The sequence below is a fragment of the Schistocerca piceifrons genome, chromosome 4 (assembly GCF_021461385.2).
Source record: "Schistocerca piceifrons isolate TAMUIC-IGC-003096 chromosome 4, iqSchPice1.1, whole genome shotgun sequence".
In the NCBI taxonomy this organism is placed as follows: Eukaryota; Metazoa; Arthropoda; class Insecta; order Orthoptera; family Acrididae; genus Schistocerca; species Schistocerca piceifrons.
Window position 1 is genome coordinate 16,644,226 of NC_060141.1, and position 14,889 is coordinate 16,659,114.

Here is a 14,889-nt window from a genome sequence, read left to right on the forward strand (position 1 = left end):
GTCAGAAATTTACATCCATGGAACTTCTGCAAAACTTCATCTATGTTAGTGGGTCTGTGACTCTCTCCTGTTACAATTTCATTTAACTTCCTAGCATCCAGAACCAACCTGACACCACCGTTCTTCTTTCTTACAACTGTAAGTGGATTATTATACCTGCTGGCTGACCTTTCAATTATCCCCCATGAGACTGTCTTTTGAATTTCTTTCCTCACCGCATCTTTTTTTCGTGAATGGAATAATATAAGGTTTTCTTGAAAAATGGTTCATGATCCTTAAAATTTAATTTGCACTCAAAATCTTTTACCAGAACAGGCCTATCTGAAAATGCCTTACAGTTGCTCAGGAGAATACCTTTTGATTCCTCCCTGTGACTACTTGTAATACCTTCAATATCCTCGACTATCTTTATCATCTCCAACCTTACTCTCTCTTCCTCTTCTTCCTCAGTAACCTGCTCCATGGTCAAAACTCTCAATGGCAAATCTAACCCATGAAGACTATTTGCAACACATCTGCCAGGAAAGCTTGAAGAGTCACATCTGGTACCTTTATGTGGAAGAGACTGCGAAGAACGTGTGTGAGTTGACAAGTTACATCACAAGAGAAGTAGATTGTTAAGCAGCCTTGCATTTTTACTGAGGTGCTGCGACAAGCAAACCATCCCTATGTTTGCTAAATTTAAACATTGTATAAATGCTGCGGTTGCCATTAGAATTAAACTACAGGCAGGTGCAGCACTTGTGAGAGAAAGGATGCACTGTACGCATCGGGAATTGTGCTTGGTGTCCAGACAATTACTATCACTCCATCTGAAGATTTCAGCGAACCTTTCAGCGTTATTCTGGAACTGGGTAGACAGTGCCACTTGGGCACTGGCTGACTGGACTGAACAACAAGATAAGGTTCATCAAATGATTAAATACGATCGACTCGAAACCTGACCGCAAGACGACTTGCCAAGAAGTAGTACCATGTTTAATCTCACAGAGGAGACTTTATATGACGCTGGAGTTTTAGTGCTAGAGAAGGATCTGAATTATGCACCTTCACCAGGGACCATTCCCATCCGAGATGTGATTAGTGGAATAGAGCAGGCTGTTTCTAAACTTCCTAAGGATGCTGCCAAAGAGATTAGGCGTGACACATGCCACATCTTGACTCAAGCTTCATTTAAGAGATACAACTTTAACATCACTTCAGCTGAAAGAAATGCTCTATGAGAATGAGAGAAGACCAAGACATCATCATCTTACTTGCTGACAAAGGAAATGCTACTGTTTTTCTCTCGCACACAGAATATAACAGCAAGATATACAAACTGCTCGACGATCCTGCATGTAGTAAATTAAAAAGTGATCCGACGGGTAGGATCCAGAGAGAGACTGTGGAACTCATCAGGAAGAGCTCAATTCCAACGAAAGTTGCTAAGGGTTTGCATCAACAGGCTGCAGTTCCTCTAGACTCTACAGCCTACCCAAGATCCATAAGAATGGGGTGCCTCTCCGTCCCATTGTAAGTAACGTAGGAGCACCCACTTACCTTGTTGCCAAATACCTGACATCACTATTCGGAACTGTAGTAGGTAAGTGCGACAATCACATTCAAAACTCGGAAGATTTAATAGGTCGCCTGAAAACTGCGATAGCAGTAATCGGATCTCTTAGTAAGTTTCGATGTTGTGTCTTTATTTACAAAGGACTCTTTGGAGCTCATTAGCAACACGTTTGAGGAGGAAATAGTAGCATTATTTAAACACATGCTTACTTCAACATACTTCTTATTTCATGACGAATATTTTGAACAAGTGGACAGTGTCGCCATGGGAAGCCCTCTGTCTCATGTGGTGGATAATTATTTTATGGATGACTTTGAAGAAAAAGCACTACAGTCAGCCACTCTCAAACCCTCTTGTTTTCTGTAGTATATAGATGATCCAGTTCTGGTGTGGCCACATGGACTTGATACTCTACCTATGTTTCTTCAGCATCTGAATTCGCACCATCCAAATATAAACTTCACAGTGGAAGTGGAAAAAGATGGTACTTGATCTTTTCTGATGTTTTGGTACGAAGGAAAGCAGTTTTGGTACGAAGGAAAGCAGATGGAACCTTGGGACATAGCATCTATCGTAAGCAAACGCATACAGATCTATATCTGCAGGCCACAAGCTGCCATCATCCTGCACAATGCGGTAGTGCATTACGTACATTAGTTCATAGAGCACATGTGGTATTTGATCCCGAAAGCCTGTCGAGTGAAATACAGCATTTGAAGACAGTGTTCCGACAAAACGGTTATTCTGTGAGACAGATCCGTAATGCATTCACTCCCAGGCGAGTTCAGTCTATGGAGCAGAGTGAAGATACGAAGACACCCACCACTTCGGCCTTGATGCTGTATTTTGGTGCCATGTCGTCAAGAATCGGAAGAGTCCTCGGAAGATATGGAATTAAGTGTGTTTTTCAACCATCTCCAAAACTGAGAAACATGTTGGATTCGGTTAAGGATGACCTTGGCCTGAGGAAATGTGGTGTGTACAAGATTGCTTGTCAGTGTAGGACAGCGTATATAGGCCAGACACGCCATACAGTACAAGAACGCTGCAATGAATATCAGCGTCATACGTGCCTTTGTCAACCAGAAAAGTCTGCAATTGCGGAACACCGTCCGAATGCAGGACATTGTATAATATATGAAAAGACAGAAGTTTTATACCCGGCATCATCTTTCTGGGATTGCGTCATTAAGGAACCAATACATATCTGTACAGCCGATAATCTCATCAATGAGGATATGGGATTTCAACGGAGAATAGCCTGGAACCCTGCATTGGCTGCTATTAAATCGACGCGAAAATCAAGATTCTTCGATAAGAGGCCCGTCATAACATTGGTCTAGTACGGCCGTTGGTGAGTAACGTCTGGCCGCACTGTTGGCAAACGCAGCTTACAGCACATGCGCAGGAGAGTCGCTCTGTGATTTGCAGCAGAGGGAGTTTGAATATGGCACCATCTATCTGCAAATCATTACGCATTTCCGCGGCTGTGCATTCATCATATGCGTGTTCTAGAAATGGGGTGTTGATATGCGGATACCGTCATTCATACCTAGCCACCAGCAAGGTTGAACCACCTGAAGATGTCTGACAGTTGCTCTGAGGAAATATTGTGGAATTTGCACAACGTGATACGGCAGCAAACCCGTGAAGACTATTTACAACACATCTGCTGGGAAAGCTTGAAGAGTCACAAATCTAATTCAGTTTCTGTACACTTGTCCATGGACCTTCCAAAAATGATACTTCGTACCTACTTCCGTTGTACTTAAAACTAAACTTACAAATAGCAAAATCAATATTTTACCACCATTTGCACAAGAAATTAGTCCCAGATATTACATCAGTGCTAAGATTTTGAATTTCCAAGAATTTGCACTCCAACAACTGTCCTGCCAATTCCACAGTTAATAGTATCTCCTGTTTCACACTTTTTGAGAACTTACCAGTAGTACCAATAATTTTTATTCCAGAAACATGCATTACTGCTATACCCTCCGTGCTCTTAATAGATTCAAAAAATGCCTGTGAAATAACATTCAAATCACTACCTCTGTCCAGTAAACACTTAACATGTGTGCCTTGTACACTTGCTGTTATTACAGTGTGCCACACTTCATTTTTACTTACTGTAATATTCTTCATACAACAAATCCTCATTAATCATTTCCCTGGAAAACTATCATCCTGCTTACCAAATTGTCTATCAGACACAGTCAAATGACAGATAGCGTGGTCTTCTTCCTCATTACCTGTCTCAAACTCTTAACTCTTCATTAGGCCTAATATTATCCTTCTTTATTCTCTCTTTACTTACCATTTGGCCATCATTACCAATAATAATTTCAAATACCTTGTCCTCGTCACTGCTGGATTCGTCACTGCTGTCATCATTACTACTACTGTCAGGATCAGACCTACTGTCGCTTTCACTGTCCACAAATATATGGCTAATTAGTTGATCCTTGTTTGCAGTATTAGACCACAAAGCAAACCGCCTGACTTCCTTATTTTCTCTTAAAATTTTAACATCCGTTTTGACACTCTGGACATCCTGAGCAACATCAACACACTCTGTTTCATCACTTAATTTTATTTTAGTAAGTTCCTCCTCACCTTTTGTGGTATAAACATTGCTACTCACGCTGTCATTCAACATCTCACTAGAATTACATTCGTCTTACTACTATCAATTTCATTACCATTACCTGTGATTACCGCGCATTTAAACACAAGTAGCTCTTCATCACTACCTGCTTGAGTGAGAACCAATACAGGAGCATTATCTAGTTTAAATGGTTTTGCCCAGAATTAGTCATCTCCTCCATTTCTTTTACTTCAATTTCTCTTACCATTTCTGTGCCTGTTCTAGCTGTCCTCCATCCAACCATTCCTTGAATCTCTACTATAATTAGTCCTGTTCATGCTATTTACCTGAAAATCTCTCCATGGTTGATTATTGTCATCAAAATTCCTCCTACGATCTTCCACTGAGGGCTTGACCCTCTCCACTTTATCAACATAATTTAAGGGATCATTAATATTACCCCGAGGTGCAGGTACAAGCAATTCTCTAATTTTCTGAGGCAACTTGGTTTCTGAACCCATAATCATTGATTCACTACCTAGCTCCCCAAATCTTTCAGTATGTTTATCAAAAGCTGACAGAAACCTTTCACTGTACCCTTCCTAGAGTCAAAGCTCTACCCTCCCCAAAATTCACTTAAAATTCGTTGCAGCTTCTCTTTGGACCAATATTCATCTAAAAATGCTTTCTCAAAGCTTTTCCATGAAGTACAACTATAAGCTACTTGAGCTGCCCACCCATAAGCACCCCTCTCCCTCCTTCAAAAAACTCTCACAAATAACATTTTCTCTTTGTAATGCCATGTGTCAGGCAAATCATTAAATTCCCTTATGATATCCAGTGGATGCACTTCCCCATATGGTTCAAAATTATTAAATTTCTTACAACTCACAAATGAGGGACTGCTTGGGACACTACATACTTTATGCTTTAGATTTTGTACTTCTTCCATCTTTTTCTCTATTTCAGCCAATTTTGAATCAACGTTTTTTTTTACCTTTACCAGTTTTTCCTCTGCCACTACTCCCCACTTGGTTTCTACCTCCGTTTCAAAATCATTGTTTCTAAAGTTTAACCCGTTTTCAGCACAAAATTTCCTGGCAGCTTTGACTTCATCTTTACACAGCTTTTCCGAAGCCTCCACCTTCCTACGATAGTCACCACAAAGCTTTTTTCTCTCTTCTCCACATTTACTACTCATCGATGTTAATTTCTCATTAGTGTTATGTACTACTGTCTTTATCTTTTCATTACAATCTTTAGCTACCACTTCAGTCTTCGTATTTAATTCTGAAAGGCTAGAGCGAACTACCTTAATTTCCTTTTTAATTTCTTCCTTCAGTTCATCTTTTAAGCTAGTCATGTCAGTTTTAATACTACTTAGTTCTGTTTTCATACTACTAATGTCTTCTTTCATATTACTTTCTATCCTATTCATATATTTTCCGTCCTATTTATATTACATTCCATATTACTCATTAACCTTAACAAGTTCTAAAATTTTCGTCTGTCGTACACTTTTTCCCTTGTTGACTTTCGCTACTAGATTCCTCTTCCTTAACTTTAACGACCGCATCCACTTCATTACTGTTTTTGTCCATTTCGCTCTTTACAATAGGACTTTCGTCCCCATCCTACAAAGTTACATTCATGTTTGATTTAGAATTGTCAATGTCTACAGAATCTGTCGCACTTGCGTCGTCCTGTTCATTTAACAACTTAACCTCTACAGCTTTGTCCTCTGTCACACAGTCCTGCTCATTAAGGACACTCATTGTGTATCACTTACTACAAAACAGCTTTTGCTATGAAATTACCTTATTCACTCTTCTTCTTCATCTTCTTCATCTTCTTCTGCTGCTGCTGCTGCTGCTGCTGCTGCTGTTGTGGTTGTCCTCTTGATTCATTGTCTGCTGCACGTTGTAATTCTCTCGGTGAGGCATCTTGTTCACCTCTGGTCAGCTGTGTCCACCTGCGTGCTCATTGGCTGCTCCTGTGCTCAGTGGCTACTTCCTTAGAACCCGCTCACTGATTGGCTGCTTCACCTTCTTCATTATGGAACCCCATCGCTGATTTGCGATTGCACCACTGCGCTCTATACCGCTCTTGATTTAACTTTTCAAAGTTCACGAGTCCTTGTTTTATTGTGGTTAAGGACAATATCCTCACCTGGAAGGGCACTACATGTGGTGGTCCCACGTGCCTTTATTCTTTGTTCATTGATTGTCCTTAGTGTTGAGGTACTGCATTGCTACACTGGCTGAAAAATAGGGGTTGTGGATTCCGACACTGACTACTGTAAATTATGTAGCCATCAGGTGCACAGTTGTGTATCATGGTACTTTAATTTCACTGTCCACAACCCCCCAATAACACACAGTTATATGGCCAGTGCACTGTTATTTAACCTTCGATAAGCCTTATTAATAGTGAGCAGGCGAAACTCCACATACTGCTACAGTAGTTTCTTGTTGAACATCTACGAGCAGTAAAACCTAACCACAAAGTTCACAGTTCTTGAAGAATAATCAGGGACGTATGGATCAGACACTGTCACTGTTTTTACACACAGCCTAATTGTTTAACACTTATTCCACAGTTAATTTGAAGCATTGTTTTTGTTCTAACCAGCACAGCTTACTCGTCAGGAACTCTGCCGTGGGTTGACCAAAAATCAGGCCCCTATATATCATCAAAATAATCGGTACCGAATCTACACATTGTTGGAAGTTAAATTTACAGAAATTACAATTAAAACTTAACTCATTAAATTAACTGACTACATCGAAAAATTCCGTCTTTTTAACAGTTTCTTTTACTGTAAGGGTTAAGCCGAATTATTTGTTTAAATCATGAAATTAACAAATATACATACGCAAACAATATTTTGGACAAAACTTAATTACTTTGGAAGTAATTGAAGACTAGTTTTGTCAACATGTTCTCGAATAGAGCCAAATAGATCCTTTAAGACTCCTATTGTTTAGCCTCCCAAACGTTTCTAATTATTACAGAATTTATATTTGTTTATACGTCAACAATAGAATTTAAGTTATGAAACAATCACAGATTGTGTCCTATAACAAAAGATACTAACTAGGAATAGTCAAAATAAATTAGAAAATCAATTACATACATAAAACTAAACACAAAATTATATCTTGTGTTATATGCTTTAAAACTGAGGGGGCAGTCTTTCTCTTTTATGAAAATGCAGATTATATTCACGTATGCTAATGGTAAATATTGAAAAGTAACAAAATGAATTTAAGGAGGCAGATGGGAAAACAAGAGGGGAATTAAAAATATCCCAGCTTTCTTCGTCACACCCAGGGAAGTGTCATAGGAGTGCTATTATTGTCTGTATACATAAATTATCTAGCAGACAGGGTGAGCAGCAATGTGCAGTTGTTTGCCGTTGATGCTGGGACACAGGGAAGGTGTCGAAGATGAGTGACTGACTTCAGGACGAACAAGATGACTTACGCATAATTCCTAGTTAATTACGTGAATGCAGCTCCATCCTGGGTTCAGAAGCGTGGTACAGTGGCTGGTAGAGGAAATCTATTAATACTTACCAGCAGCCATTATTTTGAAGTTGTTTTATAAGACAGTCAGTTTTGACATTCCATTCATGTGTTATCTTCAGGTCTGTCACATGGATGACACCAAGTACCACTTGTGCATGTATAAGACAATGCATCAATATCTGTACCTGGCCCCGTAGGTATTCAAACCTCCTGATGTGTGAAGAGCAGCAGTAAACTACTGCACAGCAGGTGAAGTCACCACACTAGGGCAAATCTTGTGTTTATTGGCAATGTAGCTAGGTGCCAGGTTTTTATGAAACGCCAGTGACATATAAATAAGTCTGAATTCAGGGCAGGGGATCACTTCGCATGACCAGAAACCAGCACCACCACCACCACAACACCAGAGCTACACCGGACAGTGAGACAAGTGGGCACCCACAGCCGTAGTTCCGAAACCGCACTGTGCCTTACACCAGCACTGAGGCGTTTACAGGAGAGTGTGCTACAGCCCCACCAACCTGCCATTTGCACCTCATGCTGCCGCTGCTGCTGCTGCTGCTTCTGCTGCGTTAATAGTGGGACTTGATGTCACAGCACCATGCGGTGTGAGACTCCTGGCAGAGGGCAGCAAGTCAAGTTGTACCACCCACACAGCCATTTTCAAGTACCACAAACAGAGTGAGGGGCCACCGGGCCTCCACAACACCAATGAAAATACCGCGCTGCTTACATCAGTGGCTGTGGTCTCTAAACGCTGCCAGCTGATCACAGACCTTCAGTCAACATGTAGAACCCAGCTCAACAGCCAGGGCAGAAGCTGCCACCTGCTTAGGGCACCAGCCAGGAACAACAGGGAGAGACATGTCACCTAACTGCATTATGTATTGAAGTCAATAAGTGATTCTTTACTGTTGACAGTGTTTCCACTGGGATTCTCAACTCCTACACCTTTCAGTAATGTTCTTCAATAGTTTACACTTTTTATGTCCACAGCCACACTTTTTCCACTCTTTGTGAAATGAATGATTGACATTTTTAAAATGATGCGACAAGCCATTTGATGCACTGAAATTTTCAACAACAATCTTTGGAGTGATACCATGAACCTTCTCTTGCGGTATGTTTTTGCTTACAGGAATACTGGTATTTCTCTTTCCTTGAAAATGTTTTAAAAGAATATTTTCCACATCATTGGATGTTTTATGAAGGTTCTTCCTTTTGGATCCAGAGGAACAGCTAACTCAACGTTTAGGACTGCATCTTTGAATTTTTAGCTTGCTACACAATAAAGATGGCACCAAATCATGCTTCGTTGCCATGTTGGAAAGTCTTATGATAGTATTGTGTTATATATTGGAGTTGCTTAATTGTGAACTTCCTACATTTATAGGCCATAACTCCACAAAAGTAAAAGTGATAAATTTGATGACAAACAGCTATGCTTCTCATCTCGGAATTCATATTCTTTGACTGTGACATCAAATCACTTGACCAAGGTCACGTTGATCCTTTTCTGATTTGATAAACATGTGTTTTGTTATCGCTACAAGGGAATTAAAGTTTTTGAGCAAAAAACTGTGATCTGGGTATGTGCCAACCGAAAGAATTATTACAATTTACTGCAGTTGTCACGAAGTAAATAATATGTGAAACTTAAATAAGTCATAAACCCACTTCGACGTGTTAGGAATGGTATAAAAAATTGATTTTAATTTGCAGAATGTTCTGTTTTAAAAGTGAACTTTTTCTTAAAGGAGTACTCATTAAAAGCGATGAGGAATAATCATGTTCTTATGAGAGCTTTTCTGGGACCGATGCAGAATACCTTCCGGAAAAATTAATTGTACATCTGGCAGGCAGTCATCATTGTGACAGTGGTATGAGTGAAGCTATTCTGTTACTATAAATGCCTTAGTCAGGAATTTAAAGTGATAAAAAGTCATTGGCAGATCATCACATCATATTTTTATTAAGTTAGAACTGATAATATGGTTATATTCTTTTATCAATCACTGGTGGGACAATTTTTTAATGAAGATATGTAACGATGAAAGCAAAAGCTGTGACTGCTGTACAATATGAAGAGAATAGTTGGGGTTTCTGTTGTGCAGCATAACAAATTATAAGTATTTGAGCTAACTGTATGCAGATTACCTATCTAAACAGCTTTCAGGTTACTAATGTGTCATCTACCCTTAATGCTATTTGCTCCTGTTCCTTTCTGATTCTTCCAGTCTCCTCTTTCACTATATCCCATATTGTTTTTATTTTGTTCCCTGACATTGCTATCTTCTTCTCGTAGTTCATTTCTTTAGATGTATGAATTACTTTTTTAACATTTTACAGTATTTCTTGTATTTAGCTAAATCATCAGCATTGGAGCCATTCTTGGTCGACCGATACATTTTCCTTTTTGTCTTGCAGGAAATCTTTATTCCTTGTGTAATCCGTGGTTTTGTTATAGGCTTCTGGTTAATTTGAGTAACTTTTAGAGGAAAACAGTTTTCAAACATGGTACTGACATTGTTCATGAATGTTTTATATTTTTCATTCATGTCATGAGCACTATAAACATCTTTCCAGTTCATATCTTTGAGCAGTTTTCTAAAACACTCAATTTTTGGTTGATTGACTACTCTCCTGTACTCAGATTTAGCAGTCTTGATAATCTGCTTAGAATTTACATCTAAAACAAGGAGCTGCATGTCATGATCTGATAATCCATTTATTACAGGTTTTATGATCTGATTTTGTTCCTTTAATTTGTCTATAAAAATGTTATCAGTATATAAACTGCATGTCAAATAATTTTTGACGTAACTGTTTGTAAGCTGTAATGACTGGGGTACCCTTCACCCCACCCTGTAACATTCAGATTAGGCCACATGAGCAGTCGATACCATTCAACTACATGCTTGAAATGCAAATGATTAGCATTTCAGTGCAACTGCACAAAGTAGGTGGGAGTAATGCCATATACATTCTATACATCAGTACCTCTGTCATACTGGACCTAGCAACCACCAGCAATACCTTGATTTCGACAGCTGCCATTCATTCGGTACCAAGAAGTCTCTTACATACAACATAGCCACTCCCTGTTGTCACCTCTGGAGTGACAAGCAGGCCCTCTCTAAATACACTAAGAGTCTCACTGAGGGCTTCACACAACAAAATTGCCCTCCCAACATTGTATAGAAACATATCTCCCATGCCTCTCCAGTCACCTACACCTTCTATATACTCACTGTCTGGCCACAGAGAAAGGGATAGTACCTACCATATCTTTTTTTAATACCAACGTCAGTTTACTTCCTGTTGTATCTGCACCTCTAAACCTACAACCTCACCCCTGTCATTGTGTGGCTGCTCGACGCCAATGTGAGTACAGTGTTTGAATTTAGTTCTTTTCGCCTTCATCCTACCCTTTTGAATGTTACATTTTTAGGTCCGTTTGGTTATTAGTCCCTCAACTTTTTTTCTCGTCCTTCCCAAAATGCAGTGACTAAGAGCCCTTTACACTGACTGGCCCGATCATTTGTTATATACGACCATGTACATTAAGGTGAATCAGTTTTGTTAGTCTGTTGTTGGGCCCCCCCCACCCCCCCCCCCCCCCCCCTGCCCAGAATGAGAAGGTAAGACTCTTTCCTCCTCATCATGTCCGGTAAGTCTTCATTGACTGGGGGTTCTGGACGACTTTTCCCAAATATAACCCTTGCCCAAACCTCTCCAGTCATTTTCTTTCACCCCCTTTTCCTTCCCCCTTCAGCCAGGAGGAGGAGGAGCCACTGGCTTCAAAAGCACACATACTTGAAACCTTTTATATGTGTGTTCTCTGCTGCCACATGGTGAGCAGATTTTTATCTGTCCAATTACATAAGCAAATGTATTTATTATTTATGTCTTCCATTTTATTCTTACATGAATGTTCCCTTGTATTATGTATTTTTTTATTCTGTGTGTAAATTGTATTTGTGTACTTCGTATGGAATCAAACTTCGTCACACTTGTAAGTACCGCAATTGTCCTTAGTGAGTACACGTGCGACGCGTCCGCGCCACACACACACACACACACACACAAACACGACCACCAACTCCAGCGTCACGGGCCAGAATACAGCATCACGTGAGATGCAAGCAGCACTATGTAGGGGGTGGGGAAGGGGAAGAGTAAGAGGAAAGGATAGTAGTGTGCAGTGAGGGAGAGACAAGTACTGGCTAGTGGAGTGTGCAGGGGGCTAGACTGCCAACAGGTTGTAGCGTCAGGAGGTTGGTGGGCGGTGGGGGGAAAAAAGGAACAAAAAAGGAGAGGAGTGAGGAAAGACGGGTAGATGCAATGGCAGAAGGCTGCAAATAAACAGGGTGGGAGATGATAATGGGGAGGATGATAGACAGGGGGGGGGGGGGTGGAAATGTTGGGTGGAGGGTGTGGGGATAGTATGAGGTCAGGATAATTAAGAGAGCAGACAACGTTTTGTAAGGATAACTCCCATCTGCACAGTTCATAAAAGCTGGTGGTGGCAGGAAGGATCCAGACGGCTCGGGTAATGAAGCAGTCATTGAAATCAAGTGTGTTGTGTTCAGCTGCATGTTGTGCCACAGGGGTCTACTTTGCTCTTGGCCACAGTGTGGCTGCGGCCATTCATCTTGGTGCACATTTGTTTGGTAGTCATATTGATATAAAAAGCTCTGCAATGATTGCAGCACAGTTGGTAAATGACATGGCTGCTTTCACAGGTGGCCTGGTCCCTGATGGGGTAGGATAAATCTGTGATAGGACTGGAATAGAAAAGTACTGGGTGGGTAGATGGATTAGGCAGGGTTTGCACTTGGGGTAGGAGTGGGTAGTTGATTACTTATCATTGTGGCCTGGAATAGGGACATAATAACAGAGATAGTTCCCACCCCTGCAAAAGTGGTGGTCCGTCGTCCACCCTACCTACACAACATCCTAGTCCATCCTTACGCCACTCCCGAACCCAACCCCTTGTCACAAGGAGTCACATTCCTGTGGAAGATGCAGGTGCAAACCCTGCCCAATCCATCCATCCACCCAGCACTTCCTATTCCAGTCCTGTCCACCAATTTATCCTACCCCATCAGGGATTGGGCACCTGTGAAAGCAGCCATGTCATTTACCAGCTTTGCTGCAATCATTACACATCTTTTTATATTGGTATGACCACCAACCAGCTGTTCACCAGGATGAAGGGCCACCACCAAACTGGCCAAGAGCAAAGTAGACCACCCTGTGGCACAACATGCAGACTGAACATAACACACTTGATTTCAATGGCTGCTTCACTATTTGAGCCATCTGGATCCTTACCTCCACCACCAGTTTTTCTGAACTGTCCAGATGGGAGTTATCCTTATAACACTTTGTCCGCTCTCGTAATTATCCTGACCTCAACCTGCGGTAACATACTATGCCCACACCCTCCACCCAACATTTCCACCCCACCTGTCCTATCATCTCCTCCCCATTCTCGTCTCCCACCTTCTTATTTGCAGCCGTCTGCCAACGCATTTGCCCGTCCTCCCCACTCCTCTCCTTTTTTGTTCCTTTTTCCCCCCACCCCCTGCCCCACAACCTCCTGATGCCACACCTGTTAGCAATCTAGTCTCTGTGCACGCCACTAGACAGCATTCGTCTCTCTCCCCACCCGTACACCACTGTCTTTCCCCTTTCTCTTCCTCTTCCCCACCCTGTCCATATTGCTGCTTGCATCCCACATGTCGTTGCACTTCGGCTCGAGATGCTGGAGTTGGCAGTCGTGTATGCATGAGGTGTGCTTGCATGCGTGTGTGTGTGTGTGCGTGTGTGCGTGTGTGTGTGTGCGTGTGTGTGCGTGTGTGTGCGTGTGTGTGTGTGCGTGTGTGCGTGTGTGTGTGTGTGTGTGCGTGTGTGTCCTCTTTACTAACGAAGACTGTGCCGGAAAGCTGTATGTGAGTGACTTTTAATCATGCGTGTCTGCAACTTGAGGTGTCTACTTAACCATAAGTAGCAAATAAGTACATTGTTGATATTCCTACCTGGAGTTTCCATCATTTAACTTTTTGTGCAGTTGCTTTGTAGTGTATGAAATTAAAAGAAATTGGCATATTTACTGTCATGTTAAAGTTGATACATGTCATACATTTTGTATGTCATGAGGGTGTGAAGATTAAATCATATGACACAGAAATTTATTGCGTTATGAATAAAACAGATCAATAAAGATTATGGAAGATTGTTTGTACATTGAATTCATGGTATCTAACGAGCTTTCACATTGGAGTGTTACTGTGTGTTAATTTGCTTACTAAGTGTTATTTTGTGTTTCTTATGCAGGCCATTGTTTTTCCAGTAGCTCTAAAATTGAAGTTTGTATTATGGAGGACACTCACCTAGGGTATTCCATGCAGCAGTGTTAGCTGCACTGCTGTGGTGGTGTAATGGCTAGCATTCCTGCATAGTAAGGCACGAGACCTGGGTTCAAGTCCCTACTGTGGCACAAATTCTAATCCATTTCTTCAGCATCCATCATTATGGCAGATAAAGATTAGACTTAAATGTCTCAAGAGATTTAATTATGTCAGATCTATAATTCTACATTCATTTTAACATTTGAATATAGTAAAACTAGTTAACTGTGATGTAATAGGACAAAATTCAGCAATTATTCCCAAGTAGTCAAGAAAACAAACCAACATTGTTTTGTCATCAATTCTCACTTGCTTTGGTCTTGATAGTGAAGCAATCTTCCTGTTCTTTGCTTTGTGATTTTTACTTACAGGTGCCGCTATTGATTTCTCCTGGGTGTGTGTTAGTGGGCATAGAATGCATGTAGAATATGTCTCTCACCTATGTGTTAATGGTCTGAACACACGAAATCAATTTAGTGTACATTCAAAGGACTGGATTCGGAACTCAACTCTTGACCAGCAACTTGTTGAGGGTATCTGTGAATATACATTGATCCATGTTCATTCTTTTTCTCCATTTTCTCATTCTGTGTAAAGAAACAGTTATTCCCCACCTCCCTTTCATTCCTCTATCATCAGGGCCATTGGATTATTGCTCCATTTGCTCCAGCCTTGTTATGCTTTATGTTCACCAAATACAATCCTATGAGCAAAATTACATCTTGTAACACAAAGTTTGAGAATGGGGGAAAAAAACCACAAGTATTTATTAACATTGCAGTACATTGTATCATACAT

General features: G+C 40.9%; 1 protein-coding gene across 1 annotated transcript in view; it reads left to right on the top strand.

Moving 5' to 3' along the window:
* LOC124795542 (nuclear pore complex protein Nup155) overlaps positions 1 to 14,889 on the top strand; it is a 258,190-nt gene that overhangs the window by 92,923 nt on the left and 150,378 nt on the right.